The following is a 15,231-nucleotide window of genomic DNA, read 5'->3' as shown; positions in this document are numbered from 1 at the left end:
GGCACCAGGATTTGCTGCCCTCAGCTGGTGACTTTGTTCCTATATGGGTGAACGTGGTGACTTGATGGCTCCCATTGTGTCTTTTGTCCATGGAGAGGTAGTATCACCTCCACCAAATACACTCCAAGCAGGGAAACTGCTACTCCCCGTGCCACCCAAGGGATCTTTAGACCATGCTGCTCGCTCCCAGGCTCTGCCCCGCTTCCTCCCTGGAGCAGTTCCAGGTGCTGACCTCTGACTTCAGACTCTGTGTTCCTCTGTTAATAAAAAAAAAAAAAAAACTGGCGGTATTGCAATCCTCTACTTTTTCCCCCATCCATGGTTTTGGGGAGCAGTTTTTTTTTTGTTTTTTGTTTTTTGTTTTTTTTTGGTACAGTACTCTGTGCATGTTTTCTTTCTTTCTAGCTGCCTTCTAGGAGAGTGCTTTCTTATGCAAACCTGATGCACTGCTCTACCCCTCCTTCTGTCTTCTCTTCTACATGAAAATGGCTGCCTGCCCTCTGTGGTACTGTGGCTATTTTCTTCCCCAGTTTGCCTCTCTACACCATGTACCTGCTGCATTCTCTCCCTCAAATTATGCAGACTGTTCTCATAATTCTCAGATTGATTTCCTACGTGTTCAAAATGGTTTGATGTTGATCTAGCTGTGTTGGAAAGATGAGACTAGCACAGGGTTCCCTAACTATGCTGCCAACTTGTCCTTTGGTGATTTTGAACAGCCTTCACCTATTACCTAATTGCAAAACTCCTCAGTTGTCTCCTTGAAGCTGAATTCTTGTAGGATTGGGTGTAGACTAGTCCTTGACTTACAATTAGATTAAAACATATGTTAAATTGAAAACCGATGGGTTGTTTGTTATCGGAATAAATAAGTACATTAATTGTCTTCTTATATCTATGATCGAATCTTTTTTTTTCTTTTTTTTTTAGTTGCATGTTGATGTGTGTACCATCCGTAAGTCCATCTCTGGCATTCTTACTTTGCACATACTATTTTAATGGTATTAGCTTATTATCTTAGGGCATGGCCCTGACTAATATGTATACATAGGTCCATGTTCCTCAAATATGTACTTAGCTAGCCACATTTTAGTGTTTATTGGTCTCCCTTGAAATTTTCTAAATCTGCTTGATTCAACAAGTTCAAATTTACACACATTTTTTCCTTCAAAATATAGTATCCATGTCAAGCCAGAAAGCTAGAAATCTTTTAAATTTGCATTATTAATTTTATTTCTTACCACTACATGCAGTGGGTTACCACATCTTAAGAATAGTGAAGTAAATTTAACTTTTCTTTGACTGTGAGTATAATAGAAGTCTCTATTAAAATATTTTAAAAATAAATTTAAAAGAAAAAATACGAAATGATCTTATGACCTAGTGTTAAAATTTACAACTTTGATCAATCTCTTCTACCTTATGCACATTTTTCAGTAGGTTCGATATTATAGGCCATGTAATCTTGTTTTTGCTTTATACTATTCAACATCTACTTTTTAAAAACTGTACACTAAAAAATAATTACTGAATTGAAGATTTAGGCAATTTCCATTTATTTTACTATTATAAATAATGCTTTATTGAACTCCTTGTGTAAGACACTTTTATTTACAGTTATTTCCATATGATTGATTCCTAGAAGTAAAAATAACTGTCAATGATCATGAGTAATTTGAAGACTCTTCACACATATTACCAACATATTTCCCAAAAGAGATATAACAATGTATACAATCTTCAGGAGTGGCCATTTCCTTTTACCCTGGATAGTATTGACTATTTTCATTTTAAAGGGAGTAAAAGACATCAAAAATAAAATTTATGCTTGATATATATGTTACATTAATTCTACTTCTTAACAGTTTCTTAAATCAATACACTCCTCTTTGTTATTACTGCAACTGCCTTGGATTTGGCTCGTATAATTTGTCTGTTGTGTGGCATTTGCCTCTTAAATGGTATTTCAGCATTGGTTCTAATCTTCCTCCATTCTTTTGTCAACATTTTAAAAAATGATTTTCTAAAATTCTAATTTAGTTCTCCATCTCTCATGTGTATAACATAATCTGTAAATAATTCTGCATGCACAATAAATACACAATAGAATCTCAACCCTATGATACAGAATTCAGAAGAGACCTCATTTCAACAGATAAATGTTTCTGGCCTTTGAGTTGCTGCAAAATCCTACCTTACATTTCTTTATCAAGGCTGTATGTCCTCACACCATGTTTTTATGATTATTTTCTTAATACCTTTTCTGTACCTCCATTCCCAGTCCTTGCCCCTTTGATTGTAAGGTCTGTGAAGACAGGGATATGTCTATCTCATTTGTTCACATAATCTCTAATACCAAGCCCAGTGCATGATACAGACATGACATAATTTTCCAAGTGGATTGTGAATAAATTATCTTTACTGTCTCTTTCTTGACATCTCATTTTCATTCTCACAGATTTCTAAAACAAATATTAATAATATATTATCAGTAATTCACTGATATGCAGATAGCTTCCAGGGTATACTATGCTTTGTTATTCTTCTTTTCTTTGACTATGCTTTTTGCTGTTCTATGTCTAACTAAGAAATCACTTCTTACGATGGAGTCTTAACATGAATTAATCCTTCTTTCTCTGTAAATTTCTCACCCTGCCTTATCACTCATCTCAGGAAGATTTAAAGGGCCCCACACTATAGTCTCCATAAGCCTATTTGAGAACCTCTATGTTAGCAACTAGCTACAATCCCTCTCTCCCTGTATTTGTCAGTTTCTTGCCCTGACTGAGATTTGCTTGAGGAAGTGTAGCTATGAATCAATTGCTGCTTTAACATTATTTGTTCCATTAAGCAAAACAACAAGGAAGAATCAACTATTTTTAGTGTTTCGTAAGGAGAGTGACTAATAAGCTTTAAAAAAATAAGTGATGTGCCCTATAGACCAGAAGCTGGAATGAGCGTTTACTAGAAATATAGATAAGAGTATAATTTAGATGAACCATGGAACCTAGTTCATATTGTTGTTTAACATAAGACTCTTATGCAGACTGTGTTTGTTGACCTTACAAGGTCCAGGTGAGTGAGGGGAAGACTATGAGACAGACTATTTGTTCATGATAGTAATTTAAAAGTGTATGCTGTATCACCAATCACTGGAAATTATTTGAATATTTTGTACAGGTACAAGCATCTGTCATTTAAGTCATGAAGGTTAAAATTAACCATATCACTAACCCTGTAAAATTAGGCCTTCAATTATTACTGAACTCGTGCTAACTTAAAACTGAAATGCTCTTAAGTTCTAATTACACTATGCACCACATCGTTACCTGACTCCACGAATCTAGCTTGTGATCTTGCTACCTAACATCATAGTCAATTAACTCTTCTTATTGTTAACAATTTGAATTATTCCTCTGAAATTGATGCCTAAGGCCATACTAATCAAGAAGTTCCATTCAATTTAACCAAGTTCAGTGCCATATATTCTTTATTTGGTTCCATAATGGGAGTAGAGAGGTTGAGTAGGGAGAAAAGCTCACTTTATCCAGTATCAGTTCAACTCTTTCTTAACGTCCCAATTCAAAGGCTATGTCTTGGATTCCAGAAGAGAGAAGTTTTAACATGTTTTATAGGCAATTCAATATCACTTAAGGCTACCTTGAAGTTTCAGAGATGATAATATATACAACCCCAAATAATATCTATTAATACATTTAAAACAGCATTTTTATTTTAATGGTACTGAAACCTATAGATTGTTTTAAATTTTTAAAACATTTCCCTGAGAATATTTAAAAACTATAGACGATGATAAAAAATAATGTTTCTGAAAATAATGTGGAATAGGCAAAGCTAGGATATGAGAAAATAGAAAATTAATGATGCTGCTTCCCAGCAGGGATATTGATATGCACATTACTGTGTTACTGGAATAAGACCAGAAGCAATGAAAGAATCAATGTGAGTCTGGTCCCATATTTCAAACATCCTTTTCTTTTACCAAGAGAATAATATATAAGCATACATAAAAAACTACCCTGAACTCTATTTTCTCTCAGATTCATTTTTCTAGATCTTTATCTAGAATATACTGGCTTTAACTAGTTTGATCTCAGAGTACTTGTTTTTCATGTTCTTGATTACTCTTGATAATAGAGAACCTTGCATTAAAACATGAAATTTCTGTTTTGTGGAAAAAGCATAGGTTGTAGGGGCACACGAGAATACTAATTCTCATTAAATCCTAAATCACTTTATCTGAAACACTTACAAGAAAATATTGCCTCAGGTTCAATTAGAAAATTCACCTATCAACGGAAAATTTCAGTGATTCTTATAGTGTACCTTATAATAGTATCATTACATGCTGTATAATACATTATTATACATTATGTACCTTATAATAGCATCATTAATACCCATGTTTCCCTTCACATTTCAGGCATTTTTGGGCCTTTTATATATTAATACAATTCCACAAAAGAAGGTGAATTCTAAGTAGACAAAGGAATGTTTTCTAAGGGCCATGCCAACATATTACATGGATGTACCCTAATTAACGAATACATCCAACTTTTAATTTACAGGTATTACTTAATTAAATACTTACAGATGTTAAATATTTTGTTTTAAATATAACTGTATATATTTATTTTCATATATGTTAATGTATGAAAATATTCTCATGCTAATTCCATAATATATGCCAACATTTTATAGATTTGGGCACATAATAATATTACCCATATGAAATATTTGGCTAATTCATTTCATTATTCTACTATCAATGTAAGATGATGGTAATTTTTGACATAATTATGCTTAATATTTCTTTTCTAAATATCCTAAAAGTTAAGATCTTTAAATTTTTTGTGTAACCATTTTCATAAATTTTATTTATGCATATACATTTTTAAAGCGATTCCTTAAAGTATTTCCTTAAGAAATTTTAATTAGCTTTTTGCTTTAAATAGTCAGTATTTATTTATATATATCAATGTATTTACCTTTATCATGGTCTTCATTTCATTTCGCACGGAAGTACGGCTTCTTGCTGGGATTGGTTTCCTTCTGTTGGAAATACATTTGCAATCATGTCTGCTGAATCAACTCTGCTGTAGACAAACAAAACTTAACTTTTGTTTGTCAAAAAAATTTTTACTTTCCTTTCATTTTTTTAAGTCAGGTTTACTAGCGTGTAATTTACATGCAGTAAGCTTCACTCTTTAAAAGGTAAAAATTCAATGAGTTTTGGCAAATCTTGACAATTATGTAACCACCACCAGAATTGGGATTTGGAACATTTTTATCACTCCACAAAATTCTCTCCCTCAGGTGCCTTTGTAGTGAATCTCTTCTCCCCACCCACGACCCATGGCAGTCCTGGATATGATTTTGTCTCTATAAACGTTACTTTACCCAAATGTGACATTTTCATCCTTTACCAGCAATATGTGAAATTTTTACTGATTCTGTTTTTTTTATTAACACATATATGTCAGATATTGCTTGTTGTTTTCGTCTTTGGTTTTATAAATTTTAGGCATTCTAGAAAATATGAAGTCATGTTTCATTATAGTTTAAAGTTTTATGTACCTAATAGCTAAGAATTTTGACCATCTTTGCATGTGTTTATTTGATATCTATTTTTCTTTCCTTTTAGGTGAATTGTCTGTTTTTGCCCAATATTGCCCAATTTTAATCAACTGTTTTTTTTTCTTATTTAATTGTAAGAGCTTTTTAAATTCTGCTTATCGATCTTTATCAGATGTATGTTTCGGAAAAATGTTCATCTTGTCAGTGATTTATCTTTTAATTTTCTCAACAGTGGTTTTAAAGAGCAGAAGTTTTAAATTTTGGCTCAGCATATTAATTTTTTAAACTTTTATTTTATTGATTTATTTTTTATTTGTTTTTTATATTTGAGAGAGAGAGAGAGAAACAGAACATGAGCAGGGGACAGGCAGAGAGTAGGAGGGAGCCACAGACTCCCAAGCAGGGTCCAGGCTCCAGCTGTCAGCACAGAACCTAACACAGGGCTTGAACTCATGAACCACTAGATCATGACCTGAGCTGAAGCAAGATGCTTAACCAATTGAGCCACCCAGGTGCCCCAGTCTTGTACTTATTGTACTATGTTTTGTTCTAAAAAAAATCTTTGGATAACCCAGTGTCACAAAGATTTTTCTCTTCTTTTTACTTTAGAATTAAAAAGATAATAATATTTAAGTATGTAACTTATTTCATCTTATTTTTTTAACTATAATCTGGTGTAAAAGATGAAATATATTTCAATTATTTTTTCTTGTGAGATGTTCAGTTGTTCATGTAACATCTGTTGAAAACACTAGACTTTTTCCCAATTGCTTTTCCTTAATACCTTATTCAAAAAAATCAATTGATTCTATATGTGTGAAAGTATTTCTGAACTATTTCTTTTGTTCTGTTTTCCATATGTCTGTCTTTATGCTAATATTAAACTTCCTTAATCACTGTCTTAATTTATATGTATTAAATCATAATGTGAAGTTTTCAGGGCGCCTGGGTGGCTCACTCAGTTGAGCATCAGACTTCGGCTCAGATCATAATCTCATAGCTTGTGAGTTCAAGCCCCGCATTGGGCTCCGTGCTGACAGCTCAGAGCCTGGAGCCTATTTGGATTCTGTGTCTCCTTCTCTCTCTGCCCCTAACCCACTCGCATTCTGTCTCTGTCTCTCTCAAAAATATATAAACATTAAAAATATTTTTATTGTGTTAACTTTTCCAACTTTGTTTTTCTTTTCACAAAATTAATTTGACTGTGATAGCATTTAAGCTATACATCAATTTGAAAAAATTAACATCTTCAAAATATTGAGTATTAAATACATTGAGTCTTCTGTTCATGAAGATGGTTTATCTCTTAGTTTATTTACATCTTTCATTTCCTTATCAATCTCCTTTAGCTTTCAGAATATATATATTACACATGCCTTGTTGGATTTATTATAAGAACTGATACAAGGCTGGGTTGTCAAATTAATCTGTTGATTGACTCAAGTTATTGTCACAAATATATAAAGTATTAATTATAAACTCTTGTGCTCAGAAATTTTATTGAATTAATCTCAGAATTTTTGACTGGTTTAACAATTATAATAACTAATATTTATTTAGTGCTTATTATGCACTGGATCACTTACAAAATATTTTACACAAATTTTCTCAGTAATGCCAAAAATCCTAAAAAATGAATGCTATAATTTTCTTATTCTATAGACTCATAAATTGAGGTAGATTCTTATGTTGTTTTAAAGTGTATAGGTCAACACAAATAAGAACGTATGCATGCACATAAATACATATGCACATATGCACATATATATATGCATATACATATATATAAACAATAAAATTCACTAATTAAAGCAGAAAAAATTGATAAATGGACTTCATTAAAGTTAAAACTATTGTTTTTCAAAAACTTCCATTTTAAAAAAAGGAAAGTAAAGCCACACTGGAATACAGTGTTCACAGTAAATATATATGACCAAGATTTTGTATCTTGAACATCTAAAAAAAAAAGTATAAGTCAGTAAATAAGAAGAAAAACACAACAAAAGTATTTAGAAAGTTAAAGACACCACACATATGAATGTACACACATAAACATGCATATAACTAATATCCCCAGAAAAATTGTTCAGATTTTTAGTTATCAGAATAATGCAAATACATATTAAAATTACAATAAGATGCCGCTACACACTCACTAGAAGCCAAAATTTTAAAAGATGGACAACACTAAGTTTTGGAGAGGATGTGAGGTTGTGCAGAAACCAGAGTGCTAATATATTATTGGTGGAAATTTAAAATTGTCCAACCAATTTGGAAAGCCATTTGACAATTTCTTATAAACATAAATCTACACTTACCATATGCCACAGCAATTGCACACCTAGATATTGACCTAAAAGAAATGAAAATATATGTCAACAAAAATGTATAAGATTTTTCATTGTAGCTTTACTGTTAACAGCACCAAATTAAAAATAATTCAAATGTTCAAAACCAGAATAGATAAACATACGTAGACATAAACATAAAATGGAATACTATACAAGAATTAAATTTTTTTAAACTATAGATATCACATCAATATAATCTCTAAAGTATTATACAATTATAAGTAACTATGTGATTCAATTCATATCACTTTTTAAGATAGACAACACTGTGTGTTGTGACCATTGTGATAGTCAAATCAGTGATTTTCTGGGATAAGAATGGGGAGTTGGCTCCAGGTAGATTTTAGGGTGGATGGGAGTTTTCAATGTATTAATTGTGGTAGGTATTACACAGCTTTGTCAAAATTCATCAATCTGTACATTGATAATATGTGCATTTTATTGTAGGTGATTTGTATTTCAATGAACTGATCTTTTCAAATTTTCAAAATAAACCAGGAGTGAGATAGAATAAAATTTCATTATGGCAGTCTTTCAGTAAGCTTAGAAATCAATTGGTTTGTTCTAGAAATGACAGTCAGAGGTTTCTAGGAAAATTGTCTTCACAAGATAAATGAGGAAAAAAACAACATATGTATATGATTGCATATAATACTGTAGATTATTAATGTGAAAGCATGCCTAGACCTTGTTATATATGAGAATAAGACATGATCTCTTTAGTAATGTAAAAATATATAAAATTTACAACAAAAATATGTTCAAATTTAAACAGATTTTAAACATATTTTGGAAATTTATGGTATTTTTTGAAATTACAAAGCAAGTTATTATCACATTATAGACAATGTCTAATTAATAGTCTAGGGCTTCATTAGATTCTACTTATAATAAGTTACTTTCCTATTCATGTAGGTTTTATGTACTTGTATAGCAAAGTTTTTCTATTATATATTTTTATTCTTAAGTAATAATTCTTAAAGAATATGCAAGATTAATATATTATTTATTTTTATATATAAATGAAGAGTACTTAATGTTTATTTTTTAACAATTGAGGTAGTCTTCTGATTTTTGAAAGTAGTTTGACTAGCCCTCTGATACTTAGTCATAACATTTAGTTTTTAAACTAAAAACCCTCATAAATATCCTTGTTCTTTTTAAACATTAAAGAATCTTTTTTGAGAGTACTATATTCTTTTGAAGGAAATTATCTGAACTTCAAAAACTCCTCCCTTCACTGTATCCGTTTCTGTTTAAATATGCATTTTTCTTTCAAATTGTAAAGAAAGTCATTTCACTTTAAAGTGTCAAGAAAAATGTTTTACACACACATGAATTTTTTTATTTGGAAGATAATAGAATGCTATTAAAATGTTATGAAGACCTACAGAAATACATGAGATTTTCAAGGAATCACTTATACCAAAGCTCTCAGTATTCAATATGTCATGTTTCATATGAGAAAATGTGCAGAAGTGAACATTAGTAACAACAATAATAGAACATTTTTTGTCTATTCAGAGCTGGAAAATGTATGCTGATACTCTTGGTACACAATTTCTGTTTCTATGGAAGAATAGTAATTGAAGATTTGTTTTTGTTTTCAATTTATTTTCAACTAAATTAATTTAATTAATTTTCAGAGTTAAAGTTAAAAAATAAATGGAGATTCTTTTTTCCTAAAATGAAGAGTTTATGACAAAACTATTAGGTACTGTTAAAATGTTAAATGCGTTGGAGAATTTTATTGAATATTTGTGGGCAAGAGGGAACGTTTAAATTAAGGAGAATGTGGTAAGACCCCAAACAGCTTATATTCTATCAAGAAATACAGGGGAAAGGGCATGATAAGGTCCAAATAAAATGTCTTCTGGGGAAAAGAAAAAAAAAACTTCTAAGGAATTTGTGAGCATAAACTATGTTCTTACCCTTCTCCAATAGGTTCACTTACACTTTGTATGTGGTTTTTTTGTTTGTTTGTTTATGTGGGGTGTGTGTGTGTGTGTGTGTGTGTGTGTGTGTTGTTTGTTTTTTTTACAATTAGAAGGAAGAAGCTCGTTGTCAGCAGCACTGAAGGTGTGTAGAACTATAGGGGCAGAAAACAAATGATGGACAAGAAAGAATGCAAAAAGTACAAAGGAAAGAAGCAACTCAAACAAGCGGAGATTATAAGAAATAAGTACAATAGCTTCCAATATATCAATGTTGAGGCACAAAGTTATGAGATCTCTGAGAAAGGATTATATAACAAAATGTTTCCAAAATATCAAGCTGAAGTGTGGTGTAAAAATTAGAAATAACTTAGAATTGGACAGATACTTCTTAAAGCGTTTTATATCAAAATATCTAATTCACTTAACATGCTCCCAGAGAGAATATTCATGCTTAACTGTCAAATGTCTATCCCTAAGAATATAGTAAGTTGATAGCTTCCAACAATATTCTAATGAGTGAATGAATAAATGAAGGAATGAATAAGAATTTACATCTGCACATATAGGCACCTATACTTCTAATCTTCTGTCTCTCCTCCTTGATATATAAATAATGCCAATATTTCCTTATTCAGACTCTTGCCTACTTTCTCTTCAGCTCTCAACTTAGAAATCATGTTCTTTATGTCAGTTTACCACAATCCATCCAAGACTGGGCTAGGTGATTTCCTGTGATCAATCATATATTCCTCCTCACACTGTGTTTTATTGTCTTCTGTGCCCATCCCAGCCCTTGGTAGCAGGGAAAACCAGGCATTGTTATTTTTCGAATATAGTCTATAAACCTTACCTGCACATAGTGGGTTCTCCAAAAATATTAGTTGAACGAACACATTCAAATCTTTGTCAATCAAATTGTAGATCTTGTTTCTTTGAGATCAGTTGCAAGTATTAGTTCCCTTTGGTGTTGTCATATTTGCCTGATTCTTCAAGGTGTGGGTAGATTTGTATTGGTGCCTGTGCATTGAAAAGAACAAACACCTCTTCCAGTCTCCAAAGACTGTTTTCTGCAGATAAAGTCCTCTTTCTCTGACTGTTCCCTGGACTGATGGGATGACCTCCAGAAACACAGTTGTGCAATGTTGGAGCCAGTTCTGTGGCTGTCACTGAGACACAGACAGAAGTGTCCTCTGCCTGGTCTCTATGCCAGCAAGCCTGAGAGGGGGCTGGTGCTTAGTATAGGTCTCTTTCAGGATTGCTAGGGGGTGCAGACTATTTTCTCCCACTGGGAATCTGGACCCTCAGGATCGCTGGTACAGTGGCAAACTATGGCTGTCAGGAAGCTGAAGCTATGGATAGGGCTTTTTCAGAATCTCCAAAGGTATAGACAGAGGTTTCTCCTTCCTAGTCCCTATGCCAGAAGGCCCCCTTGAAGACTTTGGCTGAGAGGGAGCCTATGCCCAGTGCAGAGTCCCTTCAGGATCTCTGGCAACACAGATGGGGGTGTCTGCTGCCTGGTTCCTATACTAGCAGGACTGTTCATGGACTGCATCTGAGAAGGTCAGGACCCTTTCAGAATCTGCAGTCTGACTGAGGTTAGCAGACTCACCTCCAGGGGCCCTCGACCATGGCTGAGAGGAACTAGAGGCAGTTCATGGGCCAATTCAGGGTCCACAGCCAAGACCAATATCTGTATGCCTAGTACCAGATATGCATGGGGCCACGACTACTCCAGGTCTTTTGATATATGGTGCTGGTGATAAACACAAAGCCAAACAGGGGTATAACTGTTCTCAGGAGTGCAGAGCTGTGTCTGGGTTTGTAACCAGGATCATGATCAGTGAGCCAGTTGTCTGGGTGAGAACCTGTACAGGGGTTTCATAACCTTCTGTTTTGATCCCAAAGCCCCCACAAAGACACTTTTCTCCATGGATGGATGGCATATTATTGTTGTTAATAAGGGGTTATGTGCAAAGGAAATCTTATTTGGTCAACTTGCTGATGTCACTTCTAATTTAGTTTTTTAAATGTCTTAATATTTAACTTTATCTTACATTTTCCCCAGCCTCCCATTTATTAAGGGCTCGTCAATAATCTTTAATCTCATAATGCCTCTTAATTTAGAACAAATTGTAGATATTTTTCATAGTTTCTACTCCTACATGCCATTGCTCTACATGAGCCTGATACAAATGTCTGTAGAACCTTCAAACATTCTCAGCTCCAATAATTCAGACTTTTTTATATCTTTCAGAAACATTTAACTCTATTATTCAAATGCATTAAATTGTTATGAGCCAGTTTGTGAAGTCTATTAATAAAAAGCTGATGCCAGTATAAATAAACCAACCAATTTAGTTTTTGAAAAAAATCCAACTTGACTTCACAAACTCTCTATAGAGTCAATCTATAGAGACAGTTAAAATACAAGAATTTGTGAATTTCATATGCATAAACATGTATATATGAACCCAGTAACCAAAGGATAATGCAAAATGAAGTAATTTCAGCAAAAATGTAAAATTTATATAGTTTGGTTTGATTTATTCTTTATAGGCTTAGGCACATAGATTGATGTGGGACAATAAATTATCGATATTTTTTGTCAACATTGTAGTTACCTAGGAGGCTAATGGTAGGCCATGGAAATAGGTAAAAGTGGATGAATGAAATAGTTGCACATTTTGAAGTTTCACATGGAGAAAACAGAGAGGAAGAGGGAGGAAGAGCTACTGAATATAAGAAAAATACAGCACTAGAAGTTTGGAAAACGGAACACAGAGGAAGGATCAAAACTTTGAGTAACAGGGTTAGCCATAGGTTTCCTGCTGTTCATATGGATCATTAGCTACCTTTTGGAATGATAATTAGGAACAACGATAATTAGGCATAGATCTTCAACATCTTTATGCCTCAAATTTGGTACATTGTACCTTGAAAGAAAGAAAAGTGACATTTTATTTAAAAACAAAAATCTCTCAGAGCATCCGTAACCTGTGCAACATAATTTCTAGGAAGACAAGGATAGAATTATATACCATACCAATTTTTTTCCTTCTCAACAGTCCAACAGCCAACTTAATTTTGGTTTTTCATGGTGATTTAAAGAATATGTGAGGAAATTGATGCTAAATTTGAGTCTTTATATATTACCATTTCTATGTATGTTGTGTGTGTGTGTGTGTGTGTGTGTGTATTAGTATATAAACTACACAAAGATGAAATTTTTGTTTCTGTCTCATCTACATGAAGGGATACAATTATACATTGTGTACATGATGCTACATAGCAAGGAAAGAGCACATTTGAAAAAAATGAACTTAAATGAATAGCCACAGTTTTTAGACAATTGTGTGCCAAACTCAGGCAACACATGGATTTTCTACTAAATTACTAGGAATGTGATGCTTCAAAAACATTGGCTTTCATCAAGCAGATTTGAATTTGAATCATAGTCTCTTCTTCTGTGTGTTTCCTTGAAAGAGTTACATATTTATCCCAGAGTTTCAACTTAGGAACCTGTAGTGCAGGAATTAGTAAACTAGATTTCATATTTTAATGTCCTTAACCAATAAGCATATGTAAAGTTACAGAGTGTGTATATATAAGACAGCCCAAAATGATAGCCATTATTTTTATTGTTGTTAATGTTATCATTATTGTTAATTGAAATTCACACTAAAAAACAATACTTGAGAAGTAAATTATAAATTATTTTATATTAGAAGGATTATTTAGGATTACTTTTAATAATCAAAACTGACTTTGATATAATTAAAATTAAATGTGAATATAAATGAGTAACTTATTTTACTGCAAAATATTGTCTGTTTTTCTTGGAAAGGACTGTTGTTGTAGTTTTTCTGTAATTTAGTGGCTTGCTGTGGTTTTCCTAATCTGATTAATTGTATTTCCAAGTTCCATGTCCTCATTCATAGTAGATGTCGAAGTCCACTGCACATAAAACTTTAAAAATGGTCTTGATATTTCTTTCCTTAAAAATTTTGCCTGGTCATTTTTCATCCAATAGTACTTTTCCCATACTTACACACATCTTGTCATATACAAATGAGGGGTGACCACTGGCACACAGAATCACAGTATCAAAGTTATTTCATTACAGCAGACACTAAATCATCCAAAGGAAAGGTTATGTACTCTTTCTTCTCCCTTGCTCAGGTGGTAGTGCCCCATATAGTTTTCATAAGAAGTATAGCTTATATATTATCAACATGAAAAATTATCTTTTTTCTTTCATTACTGCAGCAGATCCTATCCTATTGAAGAAAAACTGCTCACATACACCAAGGAGTTTCTCGTGTCTAGGACATCTGAACTGAAATTAGAAATTAACTGCATTACTCTTCAAACCACTTAAGTACAGTGCTTGATAATGCTGTTATTTTGTTCCTAGTGTTGACACAGTTTTAGAAACAGTTATTTCAAGTTTATATTGACATATTATCATCAATTATGTTTCACCATCTGTGGATCTAATTAAGTTTACTCTTAAATTTGATTTTACCAGACATCATTCACAAGTCAGACATGTTTACTAAACATCCTTTATGCAAAGAGAAGAAATAGAAAATCAGTTAAAATAGTCCCAAAATAATTTTGATGTTAAAAAATTGAATGTCAAGTAACACTACTTAATTTAGACTATTCTAAGGACTCAGTAGTGGCTGGTCATCCTGGGATAGGGTGGTTGGTATAAGGATATCAATGGATAGCAAGAGCATTCTTGAATTTTATTATGTAGAAAGAAGGTTAAGTTCATTTCTTTCTACTTCCCACTTTATTGTTCACTATAAACAACTATAATAAATGTTATATTTTAGATTTTCCAAAACTGGCCCCTCCTTAGAAACAATGGTACTATTATACTTGATTTTATGTTTTTATACATATTAAAACAGTGCCCTGGACTAAGTAGGCTCTTCATAGCCACTTTAAAAATGAATAGTGCAATGAATAATGAAAGGATGAAATGATCTGGTCTTTTCTCCATAGTTTATCTAATAATATACTTTTTAAAGTTTATTTTAATTTATTTTCAGAAAGAGATAGAGAATAAGTGAGGGAAGGGCAGAGAGAGAGGGAGACAGAATCCCAAGCAGGCTTCACACTGTCAGTGCAGAACCCAATGTGGGGCTTGCACCCATGAAGTGTGAGATCATGACCTGAGCCAAAGTCAAAAGTTAGACGTTTAACTGACTCAACCACTCAGGTGCCCAAAAGAATATACTTTTAAAATAAGTTTTTTTCACTTTCAGTTTCAGGTTTTTGAAGAAATGGCAAAGCACACAAGGAAACAGAATAAAATATGAAATAAGGGAAGTAGG

Source organism: Felis catus, chromosome A1 (assembly GCF_018350175.1).
Source record: "Felis catus isolate Fca126 chromosome A1, F.catus_Fca126_mat1.0, whole genome shotgun sequence".
Classification (NCBI taxonomy): domain Eukaryota; kingdom Metazoa; phylum Chordata; class Mammalia; order Carnivora; family Felidae; genus Felis; species Felis catus.
Note: the sequence above shows the minus strand (reverse complement) of the source record.